At 41.6% G+C, this 15,430-nt stretch overlaps 1 protein-coding gene across 5 annotated transcripts in view; it reads right to left on the bottom strand.

The window, feature by feature from the left end:
• GSAP (gamma-secretase activating protein) overlaps positions 1 to 15,430 on the bottom strand; it is a 109,242-nt gene that overhangs the window by 42,520 nt on the left and 51,292 nt on the right. The window lies entirely within an intron of this gene.

The following is a 15,430-nucleotide window of genomic DNA, read 5'->3' as shown; positions in this document are numbered from 1 at the left end:
AACAAAATGCAAGAGTAATACATTTTTTAATGTTGAGGGATATCCTGACAGAAAATTGTTTTTGCAAATTAATGAAGATAGATTTATGATACACACTTTCTTGCCAAAACATAGGCAGTTATAAAAGATTTGACTGGGGTCGAGGGTGCAATGTGTGGCCATAAAACAAAGTGAGTTAATGTCTACTGTGCAAACAGACTTGGCTGTATTACAAGGGAGAAAAGAGAACTTAAAAAAGATGCCTCAGTCAAGAAAAATGCCCTTTTGTTAAGTAATAGCACATCACCCAAATTCTTATTGAAAGGATAGTCACAACGGGCTCAAAATGGATGCTGAAATATCAGTAAAGTGAGTTACGTAATAAAACTAACTTGCTGTTTCAGAAATTAGTTGGCTGGGGAGGGAATCCGGGTAAAAGTCTGGAACTGCCTAAGAGGCAAGAGACCACTGTTTTGGGGTGCGTGAGGAGAGGGGATTCAGAGCACCGCCTAACCAAGCTCCAGAGTCAGGCGTGAGCCATGGCTATCAGTGCGGACACTAGAGATGGTCATGAAACACTAAGGCTGCTGCTGCAACCACCAAGAAAGTCTGTGTGCAAGCACAGGTCACTATCTACACCTCCTCTCCCAGGAGCCTGTGAAACCCGCCACTGCCAGGGTCCCATGATCCAGGGACAACTTGCCCGGGAGAACACACGGCGCTCCTCAGGCTGTTGCAATGTCATGTTGGCCTCTGCCGCCGCAGGCTTGCCCCACATACCATACCCCTCCCTCCCTCCAGTCTGAGTGAGCCAGAGCCCCCTAATCAGCTGCTCCTTTAACCCCCTCAGTCTGAGCGAAGAACAGACTCCCTCTGCATGTGACATACATGCAGAGCCGGGGCCAAATCCAAAGCTGAAACCCAGGAGCTGTGCGAACAAACAATAGAAAGGGAAATTTCTCCCAGCAGCCTCAGGAGCAGCAGATTAAATCTCCACAATGAACTTGATGTACTCTGCATCTGTGGAATACCTGAATAGACAACGAATCATCCCAATATTGAGGCGGTGGACCTAGGGAGCAACTGTAGACTTGGGGTTTGCTTTCTGCATCTAATTTGTTTCTGGTTTTATGTTTACATTAGTTTAGTATTTAGAGCTTATTATCATTGGTAGATTTGTTTATTGATTTGATTGCTCTCTTCTTTTTTTTATATATAGATATATATGTTTTTCCTTCTTCTCTTTTTCTGTATGTGTATGCTTCTTTGTGTGATTTTGTGTGTATAGCTTTGCTTTTACCATTTGTCCTAGGGTTCTGTCTGTCCGTTTTTTTCTTTTTTTTCTTCTTTAGTATATACTTTTTAGCATCTGTTATCATTAGTGAGGTTGTTTTTTGGTTTGGTTGTTCTCTTCTTTCTTTCTTTTTCTTTTTTTAAATAACTCTAACTTTTTTTTTTTTTTTTTTTGCAGTACGCAGGCCTCTCACTGTTGTGCTTCTCCTGTTGTGGAGCAAAGGCTCCAGACGCGCAGGCTCAGTGGCCATGGCTCACGGGCCCAGCCACTCCGCAGCATGCGGGATCTTCCCAGACCGGGGCATGAACCCGCATCCCCTGCATCAGCAGGCGGACTCTCAACCACCGTGCCACCAGAGAAGCCCCAACTTCTTTATTTTTTTTAATTTTAATAACTTTATTTTATTATTTTTTTTCTTCTTTTTTTCTCTCTTTTCTTCTGAGCCATGTGGTTGACAGGGTCTTAGTGCTCCAGCCAGGTGTCAACCCTGTGCCTCTGACGTGGGAGAGCCAAGTTCAGGACATTGGCCCAGCAAAGACCTCCTGACTCCACGTAACATCAAACAGCAAAAGCTCTCCCAGAGGTCACCATCTCAACACTAAGACCCAGCCCTACTCAACGACCAGCAAGCTACAGTGCTGGACACCCTATGCCAAACAACTAGCAAGACAGGAACACAACCACAACCATTAGCAGAGAGGCTGCCTAAAATCATAAGGTCACAGACACCCCAAAACACACCACCAGATGCAGTCCTGCCCACCAGAAAGACAAGATCCAGCCTCATCCACCAGAACACAGGAACCAGTCCCCTCCACCAGGAAGCCTACACAACCCACTGAACCAACCTTACCCACTCGGGGCAGACACCAAAAAAAACTGGAACAATTAACCTGCAGCCTGTGAAAAGGAGACCCCAAATACAGTAAGTTAAGCAAAATGAGAAGAGAGAGAAAAACACAGCAGATGAAGGAGCAAGGCAAAAACCCACCAGACCAAACAAATGAAGAGGAAATAGGCAGTCTACCTGAAAAAGAATTCAGAATATTGATAGTAAAGATGATCCAAAATCTTGGAAATAGAATGGAGAAAATACAAGAAACGTTTAACAAAGACCTGGAAGAACTAAACAGCAAACAAGCAATGATGAACCACAAACTAAATCAAATTAAAAATTCTCTAAAAGGAATCAATAGCAGAATAACTGAGGCAGCAAAACGGATAAGTGCCCTGGAAGACAAAATAGTGGAAATAACCACCTCGGTGCAGAATAAAGAAAAAAGAATGAAAAGAATTGAGGACAGTCTCCGACACCTCTGGGACAACATTAAATACACCAACATTCGAATTATAGGGGTCCCAGAAGAAGAGAAAAAGAAAGGGACTGAGAAAATATTTGAAGAGATGATAGTTGAAAACTTCCCTAATACGGGAAAGGAAATAGTTAATTAAGTCCAGGAAGCACAGAGTCCCATACAGGATAAATCCAAGGAGAAACAGGCCAAGACACATATTAATCAGCTATCAAAAATTAAATACAAAGAAAAATATTAAAAGCAACAAGGGAAAAACAACAAATAACATACAAGGGAATCCCCATAAGGTTAACAGCTGACCTTTCAGCAGAAACTCTGCAAGCCAGAAGGGAGTGGCAGGAAATATAGTGATGAAAGGGAAAAACCTACAACCAACAACCTAGCCAGCAAGGATCTCATTCAGATTCGATGGAGAAATTAAAAGCTTTACAGACAAGCAAAAGCTAAGAGAATTCAGCACAAGCAAACCAGCATTACAACAATGTTAAAGGAACTTCTCTAGGCAGGAAACACAAGAGAAGGAAAAGACCTACAATAATAAAGCCAAAACAATTAAGAAAATGGTAATAGGAACATACATATCAATAACTACCTTAAACGTAAATGGATTAAACGCTCCAACCAAAAGACATAGGCTGGCTGAATGGATACAAAGACAAGACCCATACATATGCTGTCTACAAGAGACCCACTTCAAACCTAGGGACCCATACAGACTGAAAGTGAGGGGATGGAAAAAAATATTCCATGCAAATGGAAATCAAAAGAAAGCTGGAGTAACAATTCTCATATCAGACAAAAGACATTAAAACAAAGACTATTACAAGAGACAAAGAATGACATTACATAATGATCAAGGGGTAAATCTAAGAAGATATAACAACTGTAAATATTTATGCACCCAACATAGGAGCACCTCAATACATAAGGCAAATGCTAACAGCCATAAAAGGGGAAATCGACAGTAACACAATCAGAGTAGGGGACTTTAACAACCCACTCTTACCAATGGACAGATCATCCAAAATGAAAATAAATAAGGAAACAGAAGCTTTAAATGATACATTAAATGAGATGGACTCAACTGATATTTATAGGACATCCCATCCAAAAACAACAGAATATACTTTCTTCTCACGTGCTCATGGAACATTCTCCAGGATAGATCATATCTTGGGTCACAAATCAAGCCTTGGTAAATTTAAGAAAACTGAAATTGTATCAAGTATCTTATCCGAGCACAATGCTATGAGACTAGATATCAATTACAGGAAAAAATCTGTAAAACACACAAACATATGGAGGCTAAACAATACACTACTAAATAACCAAAGATCACTGAAGAAATCAAAGAAGAAATTAAAAAGTACCTAGAAACCAATGACAATGAAAACACGACGACCCAAAACCTATGGGATGCAGCCAAAGCAGTTATAAGGGAAGTTTATAGCAATACAATCCTACCTCAAGAAACAAGAAACATTTCAAATGAACAAGCTCATCTTACACCTAAAGCAATTAGAGAAAGAAGAACCAAAAACCCCCAAAGTTAGCAGAAGGAAAGAAATCATAAAGATCAGGTTAGAAATAAAAGAAAACAAGAATCATAAAGAATCATAAAGATCAGGTCAGAAATAAAAGAAAAACAAATCAAGGAAACAATAGCAAAGAACTAAAAGCTGATTCTTTGAGAAGATAAACAAAATTGAGAAACCATGAGCCAGACTCATCAAGAAAAAAGGGAGAGGACTCAAATCAACGGAAATAGAAATGAAAACGGAGAAGTAACAACTGACACTGCAGAAATACAAAGGATCATGAGAGATTACTACAAGCAACTATATGCCAATAAAATGGACAACATAGAAGAAATCGACAAATTCTTAGAAAAGCACAACCTTCTGAGACTGAACCAGGAAGAAACAGAAAATATAAACAGTCCAATCACAAGCACTGAAATTGAGACTGTGACCAAAAATCTTCCAACAAACAGGCTTCCCTGGTGGCGCAGTGGTTGAGCGTCCGCCTGCTGATGCAGGGGACACGGGTTCATGCCCCAGTCCGGGAAGATCCCGCATGCCACGGAGCGGCTGGGCCCGTAAGCCATGGCCGCTGAGCCTGTGCGTCCCGAGCCTGTGCTCTGCAACGGGAGAGGCCACAACAGTGAGAGGCCCGCGTACCGCAAAAAAAAAAACAAAACAAAACGAAAGAAACCTTCCAACAAACAAAAGCCCAGGACCAGATGGCTTCACAGGTGAATTCCATCAAGCATTTTGAGAAGAGCTAACACTTATCCTTCTCAAACTTCTCGAAAATATAGCAGAGGGAGGAACACTCCCAAACTCATTCTACGAGGCCACCATCACCCTGATATCAAAACCAGACCAAGATGTCACAAAGAAAGAAAACTACAGGCCAATATCATTGATGAACACAGATGCAAAAATCCTCAACAAAATACTACCAAACAGAATCCAGCAGCACATTAAAAGGATCATACACCATAAGCAAGTGGGGTTTATCCCAGGAATGCAAGGATTCTTCAGTATACCAAATCAATCAATGTAATACACCATATTAACAAATTGAAGGAGAGAAACCATATGATCATCTCAATAGATGTAGAAAAAGCTTTTGACAAAATTCAACACTGATTTATGATAAAAAGAAAGTAGGCATAGAGGAAACTTACCTCAACATAATAAAGGCCATATATGACAAACCCAGAGCCAACATCATTCTCAATGGTGAAAAACTGAAACCATTTCCTCTAAGATCAGGAACAGGACAAGGTTGTCCACTCTCACCACTATTACTCAACACAGTTTTGGAAGTCTTAGCCATGGCAATCAGAGAAGAAAAAGAAATAAAAGGAATCAAAATTGGAAAAGAAAAAGTAAAACTGTCACAGTTTGCAGATGACATGATACTATACATAGAGAATCCTAAAGTTGCTACCAGAAAACTACTAGAGCTAATCTATGAATTTGGTAAAGTAGCAGGTTACAAAATTAGTGCACAGAAATCTCTTGCATTCCTATACATTAATGATGAAAAACCTGAAAGAGAAATTAAGGAAACACTCCCATTTACCATCACATCAAAAAGAATAAAATACCTAGGAATAAACCTACCTAAGGAGACAAAAGACCTATATTCAGAAAACTATAAGACAATGACAAAAGAAATTAAAGCTGATAACAAACAGATGGAGAGATATACCATGTTCTTGGATTGGAAGAATCAACATGGTGAAAATGACTATATTATCCAAAGCAATCTACAGATTCAGTGCAATCCCTATCAAACTACCACTGGCATTTTTCACAGAACTAGAACAAAAAATTTCACAATCTGTATGGAAACACAAAAGACCCCGAATAGCAAAGCAATCTTGAGAAAGAAAAACGGAGCTGGACGAATCAGACTCCCTGACTTCAGAGTATACCACAAAGCTACAGTAATCAAAACAGTATGGTACTGACACAAAAACAGAAATATAGTTCGATGGAACAGGATAGAAAGCCCATAGATAAACCCACGCACATGTGGTCACCTTATCTTTAATAAAGGAGGCAAGAATACACAACAGAGAAAAGACAGCCTCTTCAATAAGTGGTGCTGGGAAAAATGGACAGCTACATGTAAAAGAATGAAATTTGAACACTCCCTAACACCATACACAAAAATAAACTCAAACTGGATTAAAGACCGAAATGTAAGGCCAGACACTATAAAACTCTTAGAGGAAAACACAGGTGGAACACTCTATGACATAAATCACAGCAAGATCCTTTTTGACCCACCTCCTAGAGAAATGGAAATAAAAACAAAAATAAACAAATGGGACCTAGTGAAATTTAAAAGCTTTTGCACAGCAAAGGAAACCATAAACAAGACCAAAAGACAGCCCTCAGAATGGGAGAAAATATTTGCAAATGAAGCAACTGACAAAGGATTATTCTCCAAAATTTACAAGCAGCTCATGCAGCTCAATATCAATAAACAAAACAATCCAATCCAAAAATGGGCAAAAGACCTAAATAGACATTTCTCCAAAGAAGATATACAGATTGCCAACAAACACACGAAAGAACACTCAACATCACTAATCATTAGAAAAATGCAAATCAAAACTACAATGAGGTATCACCTGTCAAATGGCCATCATCAAAACATCTACAAACAATAAATGCTGGAGAGGGTGTGGAGAAAAGGGAACCCTCTTGCACTGTTGGTGGGAATGTAAATTGATACAGCCACTATGGAGAACAGGATGAACGTTCCTTAAAAAACTAAAAATGGAACTACCATACGACCCAGGAATCCCACTACTGGGCATATACCCTGAGAAAACCATAATTCAAAAAGAGTCATGTACCACAATGTTCACTGCAGCTCTATTTACAATAGCCAGGACATGGAAGCAACCTAAGTGTCCATCAACAGATGAATGGATAAAGAAGATGTGGCACATATATACAATGGAGTATTGCTCAGCCATAAAAATAAATGAAACTGAGTTATTTGTAGTGAGGTGGATGGACCTAGAGTCTGTGAAACAGAGTGAAGTAAGTCAGAAAGAGAAAACAAATACCGTATGCTAACACATGTATATGGAATCTAAAAAAAAAAAAAAAAAAAAGGCTCCTGAAGAACCTAGGGGCAGGACAGGAATAAAGACGCAGACATAGAGAATGGACTTGAGGACACGGGGAGGGGGAAGGATAAGCTGGGACGAAGTGAGAGAGTGGCATGTACATATACACACTAGGAAATGTAGAATAGATAGCTAGTGGGAAGTAGCCACATAGCACAGGGAGATCAGCTCGGTGCTTTGTGACCACCTAGAGGGGTGGGATAGGGAGGGTGGGAGGGAGACGCAAGAGGGAGGAGACATGGGGATGTATGTATATGTATAGCTGATTCACTTTGTTATAAAGCAGAAACTAACATACCATTGTAAAGCAATTATACTCCAATAAAGATGTTAGAAAAAAAAAAAAGGAAATTAGTTAGCTGAAAAGCCCGTTCAGCTGACATCCATTCTCACAGAGACAGGAAAGGCTATTTCCAAGAAATTGTCGTTTCTAGAGGAAATCAGAACCAAGGCGTCAGGTCCCACTCTCCACTTGACCTATCTCATTCATCTTTTCTTTCCCTTTCCATATATTTATAATGAATATACCTTTATCCACCCTTTGGTCTTCCTTATATTGAAAAAACAATAATGAAAGCAAATCCTGCCGACATTTGGCAGAATTCAGTCCCTAACAGGAAATCACTACAGCTTTCTTGCTATTCTACATCTGAGTTCACACAACTAGTGCCAAAAGCCAGCAAACTAAGTGGTGTTGTGGTGACATCTAGTGGTCATTTCCACTATTAGCTCTGCCTGCTTGGCCACTGGAGTCCCAGTGCGTCGTCCACTCAATCTTGTCTAGCACAGAGCAAGGGGAGGGACGCTGGTGTCCTTGTACCTGTGCAAGGCCCTCTTCCCCTCAGGCCAAAGTCATCCTCCTCTCAGAAGACCCCACTCTCATACTCACACTGTGGCTCCCAAGAAAAGTTCTCTCCCAAACTATCTTCTTCTCATACCCCCATTAAGAAATCCCTTTCCTCAGACCCTTGTCTGAGTTGAGAATAAGCAGACAAAACAAGTCCAAGGACATGCTTCAGAGGGGCTTCTGAGCCCACTGATTATATGTAAAATGGAGTATGTGTTTGTATGAGCACTTTTCTGGGGAGAAGGTCTACAGTTTATATCAGACTGTCAAAGGAATCCATGGCCTAAAATAGTTCAAAACTACTGAGTTAGAAGGAAAAATTATCTAAGTTTTAAAACAAAAACAACTTACATTTAAGTAAGGAACACTATTAGCCAAAAGCCCCAGAAATATTGTAATATAAATGTGTAGGTCTTTCAAGGAGGTCACTGGGCTGGATGTTATGATACAGATATTGAGGGAGTACAGAGAAAACAGTGGCATATGTCATTACTTGGTAGCTAGTACATAAGTGATGCAATTTCTTAAGTTATGAAAATTCAGACACCATTACAAATTGGCAGGTCTGTTTGGAAGTATGGGAAATAGCTAAGACCCAGAGGATGAAAATGGATATGTAAATGAAGGGTGAAGAGAGGATATTCTAGGTGGGGCTCTGAGGAAATGAGCAAAGACTGAGAGAGCGGAATGTGGATTCTGGGTTTAGATCAGAGACAGAGCTTTAGAGAAAGCAGAGAACACAACCCACAGCCCCCTTCACTCTCTGTGGTGAAGATATCTGCCTCTAGGGTGTAACTACCGACCTCAGCAACCACCTGGGTCCCATCCCCTAGAATCCTAACTGGTGTGGGGTGTAACCTGAGCCTCATGAGTTTTCGACCGTCCCCAGGCAAGCCGACCATTCAGCCTGGGCTGAGAACACGCTTGAGCATATACAGGTAATCCCAGTCTCCCTCCCACCCTCAAAGGTTCTCATCTACATCTCTAGCTTAAAGGCTGATAAAGAACCAGCTGTCTGAAGACTTGCAATTGTGTTGTGACATAATAGGAGACAGGGTCAGAGAGGAGGTTAGGACCAATCTTCAAAGGATCTCAAAAGCCAAAGTAACACCAGCATGCTCATTGATGCAGAGAGTAAAAGAGGCTCCAAGGTAAAAGGTTAGCTGTTACAGCATGGTACGGGGGGAAGAGGGCATGGGAGCTACACAGTCACACCCTAGCAGCCAACCTGGGAGCACAGAAAGCCACTCCTTTCCGTCAACCAGCACTTACAGAACTAGTTGAATGCTAAGCACTATTCATCAGGGACAACAGCAAAGTGAAAGCCACAAGAGTCTGAAGCACATCGCCAGCTTCCTGAAAAGAGCTTATAAAGCTTTCAAATACACAAAAATGCTTTCTAAGAAAAATACCCGTAAATTTAACTACTTCTGGGAGACTCTGGTGTTAGAAGCCATCAGATCCTCAAGGAATGACCCAGAAGCACTTCCCTGCACAGGGGGAGTTTTAAATTTTGATTTTAAAGGAAGGAAAATTATTCCAAGTCTCTTCTTGAGAAATAATCTTATTTTGTCTCTTAGGATGACATGAAATAATTACCAAATGTAGCCCATCACAACTATTAATTGAACAAACAGACCAACAGGTTTCCTTAAGGGACTGTTTCCCATTTATGTGGGAAATAATTTTGATTTTTTTTTCTTTAAAAAGGAAGAAAGGGCTTCCCTGGTGGCGCAGTGGTTGAGAGTCCGCCTGCCAATGCAGGGGACGTGGGTTCGTGCCCCAGTCCGGGAAGATCCCACATGCCGCGGAGCGGCTGGGCCCGTGAGCCGTGGCCGCTGAGCCTGCGCGTCCGGAGCCTGTGCTCCACAACGGGAGAGGCCACAACAGTGAGAAGCCCGCATACCGCTAAAAAAAAAAAAAAAAAAAAGGAAGAAAAAAAGCCCTGTGGTACTTACGGGCTCAGCTGCAAATTACTGCCAGAAAAAAAAAATCTGCATTTCTTTTTTTTTTTTTTTCTTTTTCAGCACGCGGGCCTCTCTCACTATTGTGGCCTCTCCCGTTGCAGAGCACAGGCTCCGGACGCGCAGGCTCAGCGGCCATGGCTCACGGGCCTAGCCACTCAGTGGCATGTGGGATCTTCCCGGACCGGCATGTGGGATCTTCCCGGACCGGGGCACGAACCAATATCCCCTGTATCGGCAGGCGGACTCTCAACCACTGCGCCACCAGGGAAGCCCTGCCTTTCATTTCTTAAAGGCCCTCTGGCTTTGATCCTACATCTGCTGATGAACCAGCATCTTCTTTTACAGAAGAGGAAGCCAACTCAGAGAGAAACTTTACCCTTCCTATCAGGGCTCAACTAGCAGAGGTAAAGCATCAATCCAACTTGGCTCTTCAGTGGATACCATCTCAGTATCAGCTTTTACTTGCAGCCCAGAGAAACACAGGGACCTACTACCTCCAGCACAGACAGAATCAAATAGAAATGTCTTTGTGTCCATAAGGCTAGTAAGGTACCATACTAGGCCAAGATGCTGTAAGCAGGCCATCCACACAGAGGACCAGCGACCGGAACTCCTGAGGCTTCCTGCCAAGGGGACTGCATGTTGTAAGGCCAAGTTCTCCTATTTATAAGTGGACTTCCTCCTTCTTTCCAACATTTAGAAAAAATATCTCTCTTCTTTGCACAGCTGGGTAGTACTCTTAGCCATTTTTAATGAGATGTAATTTTTCATGTAACTCCCTAAATATGGCTCTAAACTATTCCATCTCGCAATCAGCATATATCCTGAGAAAGCCAATGCTAAGACAGTTCCCTCCTCTCAACCTTAAGAATTAAACATTATGTCTTCAACTAAACTATGAATAAAAGCAGCACAGCCTAGTGGCTGTAGGAGAGAGACAAAAACAAGAATTCTTGATCCTGGGTCTGTTCCTCAATTTCATCATCTGAGAAGTAAACTGAAGGTACCCTCATCTCTACAGATATGACAGGAATGAAGTTACCAGCCTGCTGCTCTATCTCTAGTAAGTTGTGTTTCTTTGTAAAATCATTAAAATTATGTTTTTACAATATTACTTGAACGTGCCATAACACTCTGTCCCCAAAAATATGTTGTATAGGAATAACTCTTGTTTTTTCTCTACAACAGTCTATTCACAGCATATTTCACTTCTGGGCACCAAACGTGGGGTTTTTTTCTCCACATCCATCAATTCTCCAATGCCAGCAGGGTGTCCTACATTACGTGGAGATACTGTCAGATCCCACAGGTTGAGGGCTCAGTCCCACAAGACTGCCCCCCATTTCAGATGCTAATCACAGGCCCGTGCTGTTACCTGTGATTCTGACTGACTGCCTATCAATCCGAGGTTCCCAGCACCCCCTTCATGGGCTCTAGAATTTGTTACAGAGGCTCATGGAACTCAGGAATACAGTTTACTTACTATATACCAGTTGATTATAAAAGTATACAACTCAGTTAAGAGCCAGATTGAAGAGAGATGCGTGGGGCAGGCCGTGTGGGAATGGGCTCTGAGGTTCCGTGCCCTCTCCAGGCACAGGACCCCCAGCCCTGCACCTCCGTATATTCATCCAACCCAGAAGGTCTTCAGTTAGGGTTCTTTATGGAGGCTCCATTACATAGGCATGATGGGTTAAATCACTGGACGTTGGTGACTGGACTCCATCTCCAGCCACTCTGGCCTTGGAAGGTAGTGGTGGTAGAGGGCTCAAAGTGCCAACCTGCTAATCACATGGTTAGTTTTCCTGGCAACCAGCTCCATCCTTAGGTGCTTTCCAAAGGCCACTTCATTAACAAACTCAGGTGTGGCTGGAAGGGGCTTGTTAGGAATAATAAAAGACATTCTTTTCACCTTTGTACTCTGGAGCTACTTCAGGAACTGGAACAAACAGTAAACATTATAACAAAAGGTGCACTTGTAGCTTTTATCACTTAGGAAATTACAAGGATTTTAGGAGCTCTGTGCAGGGAACCATGGAAGAAGACCAAATATATATTTCTAGTTATATCACAAGATCACATATGTACAAACTAAACTTTGGAAAGTCAATATTTCCCACATAACCAATTGACATTTCTGTTAATGCTACATTGTTGTCAAAGCAACCATTCTCATTTTTTTTTTTTTCATTCTCATTTTTAAAAACTGTAAGTTTCTACACTGCGATTGTTGATACGTTGGATCTCTAAGAAACATTTTCTTTAAGTGATGGTGGCTGTCTGTACTGGGAGGGTCAAGGAAAAGAGTGTCTTTTGTGTTTCATTAGATGCTTAATTATAGTCATGCTCTGCCCAAAAAAGTATTTTTTAAACACTTTTTAAGTGTTTCAGAGAAGCATAATTAAGTGAACCAGTCTCTGAATGGAGAACAGCACAGGTGCCAACCACTCTTTCCGCAATTGCTCAGGGGCATCTAGACCCCTGATGGACACTGCAGCAATGCCCTCACTTGGAGTGGCCATAACTGGGACGGGGCTTGAAGTCTTTCTCCTTCCCAGTCTCTAGGTCAGATAGTTAATAGTCGCTACACAAATGATTAAAGGCTTCCTTACTTTATAAAATGAAACTAAAGATGTCTGGCTTAACAATACTTTAATAAAAATACTCCATTTCTCCATTCTTGATATTCAAGTAAGCTATGGTTTCTTTTTTTTTTAATCCTTACATGACTTCCCGTGGAAGAGATAAATTCATTCTTAGGAAGGCCATTCTTGATGACATTCCTTTTTAAGGTGAGGGCCTTGTTTTAACATACATTTCGTTTCATTTTTTTAAAATTCTTTTGGAAACCATTCTATAAAGGAAGGCTTTTGTCTTTCAGGTGATACACTGGTATAAACCAATGAAATTCGATGTTCATATGTTAAACATTTGTCAAGTGCTTCACTTCACACTAAACTTATTGGCAGAGAGAGCAGAAGGGAAGTGCTCATCTAGTTTCATTTTGCTCTTCCCTCTTCAGACTCCTTATCAGGGCAGTCATCTTCCAAGCAGGATGGAAGCAAGTGTGGTCAGAGTAGTCTGGGGTCCCTTGGGCCTCGTGGAAAGTCCTGCAGCAAGCATGCCTTCGAAAGGTAACTTGTGTTTCAGGTCAAGGGTGCTCAAAGCCAACTCCTATGGGGAAGCTGCAAGAACAGTCACATAACGGGCTGGGGAGGGAGGAAAAGTAGGTGGGATATGCCACTGCAACCAGATCCACTGCAATATAATTAGGCTGGGAATTGCAGAACTAGGTCAAAGGCAGCTGCTTATTCTGAGAGGTATTATGCAAGCAGAGATGGGGAAACAAATGAGAGCTCTCAGGACCAGGTGTACTGTGAACTGGAAGGGACGATTAGTGATGGCAGTGGGGGATTGGGGTGGAGCTGGCCACCAAACCCAGTGACATCTTCTCCTGAGCCCAAGGCAAATCCCGGCAGCATTCCTCTGCCCTCCCTGATGGACTGTGTCTGCGTGGAGAGGACAGTGAAGAGATCTACAGCTCACACTTGTCCTACGTAACACTTCTTACTAACACATGAACGTATGTGGAGTCTCGGAAGAGCTTCCAAGCATGTTTGGGAACAGTTAATGGGAAACAACCCTCTGCAGAGCCAAATGCTAAGGGTAATTAGGGGAGAGGAGAAAAAAGTGAGGAGAAGGCAATGTGAATATCAAGAAGGAAGAAGAATGAACTGCATAAAAACATAATTTTACACACACACACACACACAAATAGAAAAAAAAAAGAAAAAATCAGAGAGTGCAAAAATAAGCTATTTTGTTCCCAAGCAGAGGCAAATTGTATTCTTAGAATAAGGCAATTGGTAAAAAGTTTGAGAACCTTCCCATCACTCTTTTATACTTACTTAATTTTTTAAAGGAAAATACACAATAATGTAAGGTTATAGTAAAACCGATAAACTCATAAATCCCCTGTAACAGTGTAAATGATCACAACATTTTTTGAATATCAACTTGGCAATAAGAATCAAAAGCTATAAAAATTGTCATAGCCTTTCACCCAATAATACTACTGGGCATTTAACCTTAAGGGAATAAATCACATACACACAAAAAAACTACATAAAAGTATTCACTGCCACATTTTTTTTTTTTTTTGCGGTACGCGGGCCTAGGCTCCAGACGCGCAGGCTCAGCCGCCATGGCTCAGGGGCCTAGCCGCTCCGCGGCATGTGGGATCTTCCCAGACCGGGGCACGAACCCATGTCCCCTGCATTGGCAGGCGGATTCCCAACCACTGCGCCACCAGGGAAGCCCTGCCACATTATTTTTAATAGCAAAAAAAAAATTTTTTAATGGGGGCTAGAGACAAATTAAATTGTCTCAAAACAGAAGAATGATTAAGTAAACTAAGACACAGCAACACAGTGGAAACCTATGGAGTCATTAGAAACCATAATTATGAAAATTATGAAGTTTATGTACCAACATGAAAATGTGTATGATATATTATAATACATAATCTTTATTAAATATCACTAGATGGCCATTACTACTAGGTAAAACATGCAAACCTATGACCAAGACCAAGAGGAAACGGGGCAAAGAGACAATATGTTAGGAACTGTAGAATGTCACTGTAGAGTGACATTGCTTTCTTTTTAAAATTTCCTTCACTGGTTTATTGTGTGTCCATTAAACACAGTATGGATTTTCTGGACTAGTGGTAAAAGCAGAAACAATAAAATGAAAGGATGGAGGCTCTTAATAAGAATCTTTTAAGCTATTAATCAAACTTTTCTTTTCCCTCGTCTTCCTGCTTTTATAGACCTTCACAGTTGTCTCACTCTGCTGCCTAGATACATCTCTTGTCCATCTCCCCTTAAAGGACCATTCTTAGGACCAAAACCCAGAACCACTAAACCTGCCCCAGTCAGCCCTCTTTCACCCCCAGGGCATCACCGTGACCTCAAACGTCCAAGGCTTTCCCTCAGCTGCCTGAGCCTGCCCTGCCCTTTGTGGGTCCAAAAGAATCAAATGTAAATAGTAAAAGGCAGCAGCATACTAGGCTGCCTGCTGCCAAAAGTTGAGATTTCCCAGCACACACCAAGCTATAATTAACAGGAGGCAATGCCAAAAACAACAAAGGAGCTTCAAGAAAACTATGTTAAAATACTCCTCGGTTTTAACTACATACACATTCTTCTCTGCTCACCCACCCCACCCTCCCTATTGTACCAGAAACTCCTCTGAAACCACCAGACTGTAGAGGGACACTAACACTGCTGCTTGGTGAGCAGGAAGAAGGTGTGTGCTGAGACCACAGGGACAGCCCGAGCAGGTCACTCTTGAGAAACAGAAACA

This window comes from Aethalodelphis obliquidens, unplaced genomic scaffold, assembly GCF_003676395.1.
Source record: "Aethalodelphis obliquidens isolate GAN/ISIS:26980383/991018 unplaced genomic scaffold, ASM367639v1 scaffold27, whole genome shotgun sequence".
Classification (NCBI taxonomy): Eukaryota; Metazoa; Chordata; class Mammalia; order Artiodactyla; family Delphinidae; genus Aethalodelphis; species Aethalodelphis obliquidens.
Note: the sequence above shows the minus strand (reverse complement) of the source record. Positions and strands in the feature narration are given on the sequence as shown.